The sequence below is a fragment of the Abramis brama genome (assembly GCF_963993115.1).
Source record: "Abramis brama genome assembly, chromosome: 22".
In the NCBI taxonomy this organism is placed as follows: domain Eukaryota; kingdom Metazoa; phylum Chordata; class Actinopteri; order Cypriniformes; family Leuciscidae; genus Abramis; species Abramis brama.
The window spans coordinates 32,127,490-32,141,127 of NC_139984.1; the positions used below are offsets into that span (position 1 = coordinate 32,127,490).

Sequence of the window (13,638 nt, forward strand, 5' to 3'; positions counted from 1 at the left end):
GTAGTTGCCTGCATACTATGGGGCTATTGCAGGCATACCAGGCCGACCTCCTCAAAGAGGTGGACGACAGCGGGGAGGTCGCCTTCGACGACATCAGGGAGATGCGTCGAGTGGTCGACTTGTCTCTCCGTGGTACCAAGGAGACGGCCCGCGCCATCGGCCGCTCCATGGCAGCACTGGTAGCCACGGAGAGACACTTGTGGCTGAATCTGTCGGGCATCGGGGACAAGGACAGGGCTTGTCTCCTCGATGCCCCAGTTTCGCCTTTTGGCCTCTTCGGCGACGGCGTCAACAATGTCGTCGAGAGGTTTCAGGAGGCGAAACGACAGTCAGCCGCATTCAAAGAGTGCATCCCCCGCCGTCGTTCCAGGTCTCGTGGGTCTGCTGCCAGGGGGCAGTCCCACGAGGCCGCCGCCAGCTCCTCACACCTGCTTAGGCAGAGGGAGAGTGTTGCTTCTCGCGCTCCCCCCCAAGGGGCCTGGAGACAGAAGCAACACCCTCAGCCGAAGCCTTCTAAGCCGAAAACAGATCTGAGGACTGTTATTCAGGCGAGGAAGGCTTCGGCTAAAAAACCATGATGGGACGTCCAGGTCTCTGAGGGCATCCCCCTCCGTGTGGGCTTTTTAAAACTTCGCTCCGCGGAGCCCTCAGGAAATCGATGTTGCTTTCCGCCGTCAAGTGCGCTTCGGGACGCATCGACTTCCAGCGAATATGTCACAAAGAAAGTTCCTATAAAATCTATGGTTCTGAAACGTTCGCTACCTCTCAAGAGACCTGGAGAAGAAGTGATTCGGTTAGCTCCTGCCAAGAGATTGCTTCAGGTCACCGAAAGTAAAAGTAAAAATAAATATGATAATGATGTTGTGAATCTTACACCTGAGGTCAGTCCTGAGAGGCTGATTCCCTTAGTAGATTATTTAGACACCTGGAAGGGTCTTCAAAATATATCTCAGTGGGTCCTGAATACAGTCGAGAAGGGATATAGAATCCAGTTCCAGTATAGACCACCTAGATTTAATGGTGTTATTCATACGCTGGTATCTCCTGATCAGGCTCAGGTGATGGAAGATGAAGTTCAGACTCTGTTAGCTAAGGAGGCCATAGAATATGTGCCCTTAGAGCAGAGGGAGTCTGGGTTCTACAGCCGGTACTTCATAGTTCCAAAAAAAGATGGTGGGCTGCGTCCTATTATAGATCTTAGGGTTTTGAATAAATCTTTGAGGAGATTTAAGTTCAAGATGTTAACTATACCTATGATCGTTCAACAAATCAGATCTGAGGACTGGTTTTTGACGATAGATCTAAAAGATGCATATTTTCATATTTCCATCATCCCACAACATAGGAAGTTCCTTAGATTCGCTTTTGGGGGAAAAGCTTATCAATATAGAGTTCTTCCTTTCGGCCTAGCTTTATCCCCTCGCACCTTCACTAAATGTATGGATGCATCCCTTGCTCCATTGAGACTTCAGGGGATTCGTATATTGAATTACATAGATGACTGGCTCATTTTAGCCCAGTCGAAAGATCTGGCAATTCAACATCGAGATGTTGTTTTGCATCATTTGAGGTGCTTGGGGTTGAGACTCAATGTGAAAAAGAGTTCCTTAACTCCTCTTCAGAGGACTACATTTCTGGGAGTCGAGTGGGACTCAGTTACTATGCGGGCACAATTGTCTCCTGCTCGTATTAATAATATCTTACACACTATGAGGAGTTTTAGGCTAGGCCAGGCCGTCACTGTCAAACACTTTCAGAGAGTTTTGGGTCTTATGGCTGCAGCTTCCACGGTAATTCCCTTTGGTCTGCTCCATATGAGAGCCTGTCAGTGGTGGCTCAGGAACAAGGGTTTTTCTCCTCTGGGAAACCCTTTTCGCACGATCAGAGTTACGCACAGATGTCTTCGTTCTCTGGTCATGTGGAAGAAACCACGGTTCCTGTCTCAAGGCCCGGTGTTGGGAGCACCATGTCAGAGAAGGACCTTGACTACGGATGCTTCCCTCACGGGTTGGGGTGCGGTTATGGAGGGCCGTTACACCCGAGGTACTTGGAAAGACCATCATCTCACATTGCATATTAATCGCTTGGAGATGTTGGCCGTATTTTTTGCCCTGAGGCACTTCCTTGTAGACCTCAGAGGCCATCATGTTCTGGTTAGGACAGACAATATGTCGGTGGTCTCTTATATCAACCGCCAAGGAGGTTTGAGATCTCGCCCTCTTTGTAGACTGGCGCATCAAATTCTTCTTTGGTCCCAGGACAAATTTCTCTCTGTCAGATCTATTTATATTCCTGGGGTTGAAAATATGGGAGCAGACATCCTGTCGAGGCAGGGGCTGAGGCCCGGGGAATGGCGGCTCCACCCTGAAGTGGTTGAGCTTATATGGAGAGAGTTTGGCCGGGCGGAGGTTGACCTGTTCGCTTCTCATGAGAACTCTCATTGCCCGCTCTGGTACTCCCTCTCACATCCAGCTCCGTTGGGCTTGGATGCCATGGTACAGGTATGGCCGAGGTCACGCCTGTACGCTTTTCCCCCGATCGCTCTGCTCCCTGGGGTTCTAGAAAGGGTCAGGAGGTACGGAGTGAGACTACTCCTTGTAGCTCCGTACTGGCCGGCCCGAATTTGGTTTTCGGACCTTATTAGTCTCTTGGAGAGTCCTCCATGGGAAATTCCTATTAGGAGAGATCTTCTGTCTCAGGCTGATGGTACATTATTTCATCCCCGACCAGAGTTATGGAGACTATGGGTCTGGCCCCTGAGGGGGTCTCACCCATAATTAGGTTGCCCTTTCCACCGGGGTGGTCAGGACATCCATATTAGAACCCCACTCTACTAGGAACTAAACAATTAAGTTAGGGAGGGCATTGAACCCAGTGTTATTACTGCCCACTGGCTTCAGTACTGGTGTTCCATCCCACTCTCTAACGGGATCTCCCGTTCATGCTTAGGGCCTCTGTGGCGGCCTTAGTGCCCTCCACAAGCTTCTAAGGGTGTGCACGTAGGGACATTCCCACTGAAACTCCATGTTCCTGTAGATTGGAGGATGAATCCTTTCATCCAGCCTTTTGGCATCAGGTTGATGGGCTATCCCTGGCACCCATCATGTCCTGTGGATGACATTTATGAAATATGAATATATAGAAGAATCTTTTGAGTCTGCTTCCTGCTCGTCTTACTCCCTGGAAGAGTGGTGGTGCTGCCCCCTCTTACTTGCTAGCGTGGGAGCCACTCTACTTTATCTTTGCCCCGGTACTGAGGTGCCTGTAGGCAATATCATGATTCTTCAGGTATTCCATCCTCCATCGCATGTGTCGGATGATCAAGGTCATAGCCTTGGAGGTTCCTATATAGGCCTCAGGCTGAGAGGAGTCAGTCCATCTAGTTAGGTCAAGGGTTAGGAGCTATTCCCTTCATTAAGAAGACAGCTGGTTATCTAAAACCATTCATATCTGAAGTACAAGGTGCGCTTTTGCCTTCACCTCTTATCTAATGCTTTCTTCTGTCTGGGGCTCCCATCCAGGAGGTCGGTCGAGCCTCCGGCTCCAGACCTCCTCTTCCTACACCAAATCTTATGACAAGCTAGTTTGGATCTGCCCTCTACTCATTTTATCGTCCATGAGTGTACCAGATGCTTTATACCAGGGCGTTTTTCTCTCAGTGTGGCGGCGTGGGTATTCGTTCCCCAAAGTATCGAGTATCGATGCAGCGGGAGTTCCCTTTACGAAAGGGAACGTCTCGGGTTACTAATGTAACCCTCGTTCCCTGAGTAGGGAACGAGACGCTGCATCCCTCGGCCACACTTTTCGCGCCCCTGAGAACGACTTGCTTTGACCTATTAGAAGCTAACATTTCCTGGTTCCTGTGACCGTTTTATAGCTTCCGGATCACCGTCACATGCGACGTCACGGGTGACGTAATGACGTTGCACCGATCCAGATTGGGATAGTTGTATAGTAGACTTCAGACGCTTCATGCCGAAGGCATTCCCCAAAGTATCGAGCATCGATGCAGCGTCTCGTTCCCTACTCAGGGAACGAGGGTTACATTAGTAACCCGAGACGTTCTCCTGTTATTTCAGTGCTGTATTTTAATCGAGGTAAGGCCATCTTCGATTCTCTGCTTATTTTGTATTTTTAACTTCACATAATTCTGTATTTTAGTTAGACGCGCTGCTTTATTTTAAAGCTGCGAGTGATATTAATTATTATTGCAGTCTAATTTGCACTTAAGCCTCTGCTCCTATTGCAGTTTCGGCTTGGCACATTTTCGCGTTATTCAGACTTAATTGCCCGACCGAAACAGCTTATGTAAGAATAGATATAAATAGTGAAGTCTCAGATAACTCCATAAGGACCAGCGAGCAGCACGCAAGAGACACTACAAGAGCGCGCAAGTGGTTTTTTCTAGAATACTCTGTTCTCCTGTTATTTCAGTGCTGTATTTTAATCGAGGTAAGGCCATCTTCGATTCTCTGCTTATTTTGTATTTTTAACTTCACATAATTCTGTATTTTAGTTAGACGCGCTGCTTTATTTTAAAGCCGCGAGTGATATTAATTATTATTGCAGTCTAATTTGCACTTAAGCCTCTGCTCCTATTGCAGTTTCGGCTTGGCACATTTTCGCGTTATTCAGACTTAATTGCCCGACCGAAACAGCTTATGTAAGAATAGATATAAATAGTGAAGTCTCAGATAACTCCATAAGGACCAGCGAGCAGCACGCAAGAGACACTACAAGAGCGCGCAAGTGGTTTTTTCTAGAATACTCTGTTCTCCTGTTATTTCAGTGCTGTATTTTAATCGAGGTAAGGCCATCTTCGATTCTCTGCTTATTTTGTATTTTTAACTTCACATAATTCTGTATTTTAGTTAGACGCGCTGCTTTATTTTAAAGCCGCGAGTGATATTAATTATTATTGCAGTCTAATTTGCACTTAAGCCTCGGCTCCTATTGCAGTTTCGGCTTGGCACATTTTCGCGTTATTCAGACTTAATTGCCCGACCGAAACAGCTTATGTAAGAATAGATATAAATAGTGAAGTCTCAGATAACTCCATAAGGACCAGCGAGCAGCACGCAAGAGACACTACAAGAGCGCGCAAGTGGTTTTTTCTAGAATACTCTGTTCTCCTGTTATTTCAGTGCTGTATTTTAATCGAGGTAAGGCCATCTCGATTCTCTGCTTATTTTGTATTTTTAACTTCACATAATTCTGTATTTTAGTTAGACGCGCTGCTTTATTTTAAAGCCGCGAGTGATATTAATTATTATTGCAGTCTAATTTGCACTTAAGCCTCTGCTCCTATTGCAGTTTCGGCTTGGCACATTTTCGCGTTATTCAGACTTAATTGCCCGACCGAAACAGCTGTACTCACTCTAGCGGTGAAAGCATTATCTGAATATCTGTGTAATTTGCGCGCTGTCGCGGAAGCGTTCAGCTCTCGTGTTCAGCCTCCTCGTGTGAAGACCGACTCGGGTAAAGACCATCGACTCTACCTGCGCGACTCCACCGAGCAAGGACACCAGAAAGGCACTTAAGTACCTCCTTTTCCCTTTTCCTTCACTCTTTTTATCTTATTGTTCACCTTAAACAACATGTGCTTTCAATACATTCCTGTTATCACTCGGCAACGCCCTTTCATCACGCTCAAAAGGCAGCGCAATACTGCCAATCTGCGTCCCATTCTCTCATCCGCACACACTCCTCTCTCTCTTTCCGTGGGTCTATGGAATTGCCAGTCAGCAGTCAATAAAGCTGACTTCATTCCAGCCTTTGCATCTCATTCTACTCTTAATATCTTGGGCTTGACTGAGACCTGGATTCGTCCAGAAGACTCAGCAACCCCCGCTGCTCTCTCTAGCAATTTCTCCTTCTCTCACTCCCCTCGCCAGTCTGGGAGAGGTGGGGGTACAGGGCTCCTCGTTTCTAACAATTACAAATACTCTACGCTCTCTTCTATATGCAACAACAACTCATTTGAATATCATGCTATTACACTCACAACTCCCATTAAGATCCATATTGTAGTCATTTATCGTCCCCCAGGTCAGCTGGGTAATTTTGTGGATGAGCTGGATGTGCTGCTGTCCACTTTCCCTGAGGACGGCACCCCACTTCTAGTCTTTGGTGACTTCAACATCCATCTCGACAAGCCGTATGCAGCAGACTTCATCTCTCTCCTAGCCTCTTTTGATCTCACACAACTCATCACCACAGGTACTCACAAATCAGGCAACCAACTGGACCTGGTTTACACACGCAACTGCACCACAGACAACATCTTGGTGAGACCTCTCCATGTCTCAGATCATTTCCTCATTACTTTCAGTCTACAACTCTCTACCCCTGCACCACCACCCCCACCACCAGTCACTTTCAGGCGAAACCTGCGCTCACTTTCCCCCTCCCATCTTTCCTCTGCCGTCTCATCTTCTCTTCCCCCACCCTCACAATTCTCATCTCTGGATGTGAATACCGCAACGGACACCTTATGCTCCACTCTAACCTCTTCTCTAGACATTATCTGCCCTCTCTCCTCCAGGCCAGCACGCGCCACTCCCTCTAACCCCTGGTTATCTGAGGTTCTTAGGGAACACCGGACCGAACTCAGGGCAGCGGAGAGGAAATGGCACAAATCAAAAGACGCATCTGACCTGAGTACGTATCAATCTCTCCTCTCTTCCTTTTCTGTTGATGTTCATGCTGCAAAATCTTCATACTTCCACAACAAGATCAACAACTCCTCCAACACACGATTACTCTTCAAGACATTCAACTCTCTCCTCTGTCCACCTCCACCACCACCCGCCTCCTCCTTAACTGCTGACGATTTTGCGATCTTCTTCACCAACAAAACAACATCTATCAGCAGTCAGTTCTCAGCTCCTCACACACAGGAACCCAGACCGACCCCTTCTACAGCCAACATCCCTCTGTCCTCCTTTTCTCCACTAACCGAGGAAGAAGTATCTACACTTCTCCTCTCCAGTCACCCTACCACCTGCCCTCTAGACCCCATCCCCTCACACCTTCTACAAGCCATCTCTCCCACACTTCTACCATCACTCACACACATCATCAACTCATCCCTCCATACTGGCACTTTCCCTACAGCATTCAAGCAAGCTCGGGTTACTCCACTGCTTAAAAAACCAACACTAAACACATCATTTGTAGAACATTACAGACCTATCTCTCTCCTACCATTCATTGCGAAGACACTTGAAAGAGCTGTTTTCAACCAAGTAACATCCTTTCTGTCTCTCAACAACCAGCTGGATGTCAACCAATCCGGCTTCAAGAAAGGGCATTCTACTGAGACTGCATTACTGTCAGTCACAGAAGCCCTACGGATCGCAAAAGCTGCTTCCAAATCCTCAGTCCTCATCCTCCTGGATCTGTCTGCTGCCTTCGACACTGTGAATCATCAAATCCTTCTGTCCAGCCTCTCAGCACTGGGCATCACAGGAACTTCACTCCACTGGTTTGAGTCCTATCTCACAGGTAGGTCATTCAAGGTCGCATGGAGAGGCGAGGTATCCAGACCACATCAACTGACCACAGGGGTTCCCCAGGGTTCAGTTCTTGGTCCCCTCCTCTTCTCCATCTACACCACATCACTGGGACACATCATACAAGCACACGGCTTCTCCTACCACTGCTATGCTGATGACACACAGCTCTTCCTCTCGTTTCAACCAGATGACACCACAGTAGCTGCACGGATCTCAAGCTGCCTGGCAGACATCTCGACGTGGATGAAGGAACATCACCTGCAGCTCAACTTGGCAAAGACTGAGCTTCTCGTCCTCCCCGCCAATCCGTCTCTACAGCACAACTTTACTATCCAGCTAGAGTCATCATCAATCACCCCATCAAAGTCGGTGAGAAATCTTGGAGTAACGTTTGATGACCAGCTGACCTTCACAGATCACATTTCAAAGACAGCTCGATCATGCAGGTTTGCACTGCACAACATCAGGAAGATCAGGCCTTTCCTAACTGAGCATGCAACACAACTTCTCGTCCAGGCCCTGGTCATTTCTAGGCTTGACTACTGCAATGCTCTTCTGGCCGGACTTCCAGCATGTGCAACTAAACCCCTACAGATGATCCAAAATGCTGCAGCCCGTCTTGTCTTCAACGAGCCCAAGAGGGCCCACGTCACTCCTCTGTTCATCTCTCTGCACTGGCTACCTCTCACTGCTCGCATCAAATTCAAGGCATTGACGCTTGCTTACAGATCTATCACAGGCTCAGCTCCCTCCTACTTTCACTCACTCCTACGAGTCTACATCCCTACCAGAAGCCTACGATCGGCCAACGAGCGACGTCTCGTGGTTCCATCACAGAGAGCCACAAAATCACTTTCCAGAACATTCTCATTCACAGTTCCATGCTGGTGGAACGCTCTCCCCTCCCTCATCCGGAATGCAGAATCCCTGACAACCTTCAAAAAACATCTGAAAACCCATCTCTTCCGTGAGCACTTAACCTCATTAAAAAAAAAATAAAAAAACAAAAAAAAAACTCCCCTTTCCCTCTAAACCTCACTTATCGGGCTTATGCTACTCTGAATAATGCCTGAACTTTGTATCTTGAGCACTTCTTGCGCTGCTTTTTGTTTTTTGCCTCTTCATGATGACTCGCTTAATCTAGTCCTACTTTGTAAGTCGCTTTGGATAAAAGCGTCTGCTAAATGACTAAATGTAAATGTAAATGTAAATGTAGATGTAAAGTTATGACAATAGCGGAGGAGAGTGCTCAATATGATATAGAAGAAGAGGATTTCGGAAGTCTGATGCTTGAATCAGGTGTTTGTGGCTACCTTTACAAGCCGCATTATAGCGAAGAGCAGCCGAGGCAGAAGACCTCGCGGACGAGGAGCCCGGACTGGCTCGAGTTAGGGCAGACTGGTGGCGCCGGTGATCTCACTATGCAACTACGAACACAGAGATAGAGTCCGTCTGCTGTTCCCATGACAACGCAGCGCGTGTCCATCAGCTGAATAGCTGTTCTTACCAGAAATATAGTATTATTGCTGTTAACATAACTGTTGCAAATAAATATACATTTTATACAACAAAGTTTTTAAAATATGCGTTATAACTGTGTGTGAGTGTCTCAACTTTAAAACTTGCCGTCTCATATTTGGACCCTAGCTGCATTCTAACATTTCTTATGAAACTTATTTTAACATAACATGACGAAATGTGTACAATGTAACTGATGTATAGATTAATGTCTTTCCCTCATGTTCTTTTTCTCTATCTTTATTTATTTATTTATTTTAGTCTTCAGCTCATTGTTCTTTTTAGTATTCTTATGACATTGAACATATTGTAAATACATTTTGTATATTGTATACAAAGTTGTATGTCATAAACGTGTCATCTCTGTATGTTTTGCAAAAAAAATAAAAAAAAATAAAAGTAGACAGCTGTAAGCACGTCCCAGCCGGTCCGTCACTTATTGGGTTCCCCGGAAACATTTCCGTTGTGTTCTGTCCTATTTGCAGCGCGTTTCTGTATTTGTTTGTGTTGTGAACTTTCGCAGCGCGTTTCTGTATTTGGTTGTGTTGTGAGTATTTGGAGCACACATGTGTTGTGAAACTGATGAAGATTAATTTGCAGGTGTTTTTCTATTTGCATGTGTTTTCTTCAGTTGCAGCGCGTTGAGCTCTCTCGGCCACCGTAATATACTGCCAATAGGTGGCGCTAATGCACTGTTTAGTAGTTTAATATCCACTGTAAACGAAACGAAGCAGCAGCAGCTCACTTTTGAAAGGAGTTCACACAGTGCTCACAGATTCAGAAGAAACCAGTCGAAGTTTGAGAATAGCATGTTTAAAATGTAAACCTGTTAAATGGAGATAATATGTCTGTCCATGCTGGATATTGATAGTTTCATCACAGAAATCTGTCAGCTGAAGAAAGAGAAGGAGTCACTGGAGGTAAAGATGATGGAGAGAAACCAGAAACTGAAGGGATCGAGAGGTTTGTACATGATAAAGATTCACTTCATCCTTAAATACATGAATTACCTGAAACTCTGTGTTTGTTTGTCTTTCCCCCGTTTTTTTTCTTTCTTTCTTTCTGCTGACTAATGAACTAATCAAATTGATTCATTGATTCAATTCTCACAATTCAAACATCTTGATATGACTGCAGATTCTGACTGCAATGTTTATATGTATCCTAAACATGTGATTTATTGTCAGTATTACTAGAACAACGAGAAGCTTCCAGCATTACTGTATGACTCAATGGTCTGTACTGCTATTTTGACATATCTAAAAATGTTACATCCAGTCTGCTTACAGTTTATTATTCTTTAAAATAGTCTCCTTCAGAGGAACAGTTGTTATATAAATTGAAAGTCACTGTGATTCTGTGTTCCTCAGGAGCTGGAAGAGGTTTGAGTGTGTGTGACTGATGGACAGGATTCAGTGGAGCGTCAGAGATCAACTCTCTGAACACACACAGATCCAGAGACACACAGGACTCACTTTACTCTGTTACACTGATGCTCAGGAGTGTGTGTGTGTGTGTGTGTGTGTGTGTGTGTGTGTGTGTGTCAGTCATGTGGATCCACCGATCACACCTGCACAGAGTCTCTGGGTTCAGACTGTAACGCTGGAGAACAGCAGATGCTGCAGACGCCACTGAAGATGATGAAGATGAGGAGAGAAACCACAGCTGAGGAAGAACAGAGCGATGAGGATGATGATTATATTCCATCAGGTACGTTTCTTCATTTTATTACTTTTTCATAATATTTTACACTTGTAATTACAGAACCTGTAACAAGAAAGATGGTTTCATTTGAGTCAAAGACAACAATTTAAAAAAAGGCTAAAAAGTGTGATTTTTATTGTAGCTTCAAAGGTTCTCAGTCCCCTTTTAACATGTGCACTTTTTATTTGTGATAATTATTTTAAGCTACAGCAGTTCTGCAAGGGAACTGACTCTGTGTTATGAAGCGCAGACATTTAACAACACATAACTAGTGTTATCTAGACACAGCACGTACTCAGTGTTATTCTGCCTAACTCAAGCCACATCTACTGCCTTCTGCCATCTCTCACATTTCAAAATTAATACAATTAATAGATACAGACGAATATAAATGATGCCTACGTATGAGTTTCTTTACAAAATCTAGAACTTCCCAGAGAAGATGTGAGATGATTTGCAGTGCTAAAATTAATGCGCTCACACACTGTAAAACGAGACGTAAAAACACATTTCATGGCATCTCTATCTTTGCTTCAGATTCACTTATTGGGTAACAGTAAAGCGCAACGTTTTTTGAGGAGAAGAATCTGTAGGTTTATCGAGCTAAGATTTGAGTATTGTTTTTGATTGTATTTTTGTTTTACATTTACATTTATGCATTTGGCAGACGCTTTTATCCAAAGAGACTTACATTGCATTTCAAGATACACATTTACATTCTTATCAGGTCTTGCTTTCTCTGGGAAACGAACCCATGACCTTGACGAATCTGTAGGTTTATCGAGCTAAGATTTGAGTATTGTTTTTTTTAGGTTAAATCTTTTTAAATAACTGCAAAAACGTAAACATTGGGACTTTTATAAGCGGGTAAAGTATTCATTAGTCTTCATCATAGAATTTATGAAATTCTTGTAACAAACTAGAAACGATTCTAGTGCCGGTAAAATCATAGAAAAGAAGGAAAGCTTGCATGAGGATAAAACATGCTTAAACATACATGAAATAGATATGCTCCTGAAATCAGCTGAGAATGAACACTGGAGAGAAGCCGCACACAATCTGTGTCGGAGGAGTTTAACACGTAAAGAAATCAGTTTCACATGATCGTTCACACTGGAGCGAAGCCGTTCACGGCCGTCAGTGTGGCGTTTCACTCAGATAGAGTCACGCTTTTTAATATCATTGTGAGTCGTAACAGTAATAAAACTATTACTGGACTGCACTAAATTGTGTTCGCATTGAAACTGAATAATTAACGATGGGAACAAACTATTTTTCTCAGCTGATGAAGAATATAAAGATCATGGAGGAGCTTATAGGATAGGCTACGTTAAAAATGCCATTTTTTGTAAATTTTAATCAAAGCCACTAATACATAGAGTACAATGTGCTAGATGTACATGAAATTATCAGCAATAAAAAGGCAGTGGCTTATTTAATGAAAACAGAGAATAGTTTTATTTATGAAGTGGTTCAGCTTCTCACACTTGCACCAGATTAAATGTAAAAATGCAGGTTTTCTGTGAGGGTTGTGGGACAGAATATACAGGTTGTACAGTATAAAAATCATAATCCATAAATCATGAAAACTCAATGAGTGTGTCCCCTGGTCTGAGATTGACAGCACAGACTTCATCATACGGTAAACACATCCCATCATTCCTCACTCCCTCACTGACCACAACACACACACTGGTTTACACTCATCCTTCCTGTCAATATTACGTTTTCTGTCTCTTTCAGGTTTGATTTGGCAGCGGTTAATGACAGTGATGTTGGACTGATAACGGATCTGATAACCATCAGACCCGCTCACACACACACACACACACACACACACACACACATACACATACATCATTCATAAAAACAGCTTTAATTAACATTTTAATGAAGACATTTCAGATTCAGTTTGTTCAGGAATGAGTTTAAGATCTCAGATTCTAGTTTTTAATGAGTGCTATTTCTAAATAAAACAATTCTAACTACAGCTTTTTCAAAAACACATTCATTGAACATTACTGGCATCCCATATATACTCCCATACCATACCATCTTCTTCCGCTTATCCCATATATACTCAGTTTCCAAATTATACTGTATATATACCTAAAATAAGAATAATTTTCTTTATGCCCGATGCATTTCTCTTTGTTTTTCCTTTTACTGATGTGGAGACGTGACCTGACATGTTAGTCCCGTTGTGTGTTTCTGGTCTGATGACAGCAGGGTTTTACTACGGTATTTCTGTTCATTTGTAAGCATTTAAAACAAGTATGTTAACTAATCTGTTCTATATGTGTATATACATTGTATTGTTATCTCGTTTATCACATTATCAATATGATCAATCTAGCAATTGTGAAGTAATGTGAGCAGTGTTTTATTAATCTTTAAGTTTAAAGTTAATTGATAAATGTAGGGGAGAGCGGCGCACAAACTAACTCAGGGCTCGTTTTAACACACATGGTTTAAATACTTCCACACATGCAGCATTTTTTGTGTTTATTTAAAATGAGACAAATCTGATATTATTTTAATCTTATATCTGTTTTTCAGCAGTTGAGATAGTTGTTTAATGCTTCGCTAACCAGCAGAAGACACTAGCCGGGTTTAAATCCCAGTTTTGCAGGCGGGGCATGTTGTCACACTGCGTTACAATGAGCCCCTATTAGAACTATGCTATTCTATACTATACTTTTATTAATTCTATTGAGAAAAAAAACATGAGAAAAAGGTGAATAAAGACTGAGATTCAATGTTCAGAAATTATTAATGATTATTATGTTTTGAGCTATGCTCTATAGCTGTGTTTTGTGGTGTTTGTTTTGTCAAACTCAAAAATAACTTATTTTATATGAATAATTAAAAATAACTATTTTTAATTATTAAAAAAATG

General features: G+C 43.5%; 1 protein-coding gene across 1 annotated transcript in view; it reads right to left on the reverse strand.

Annotated features, from left to right (window-relative positions):
• LOC311072998 (E3 ubiquitin-protein ligase TRIM39-like) overlaps nt 1–13,638 on the reverse strand; it is a 161,064-nt gene that overhangs the window by 77,282 nt on the left and 70,144 nt on the right. The gene's annotated exons all lie outside the window — the stretch shown is intronic.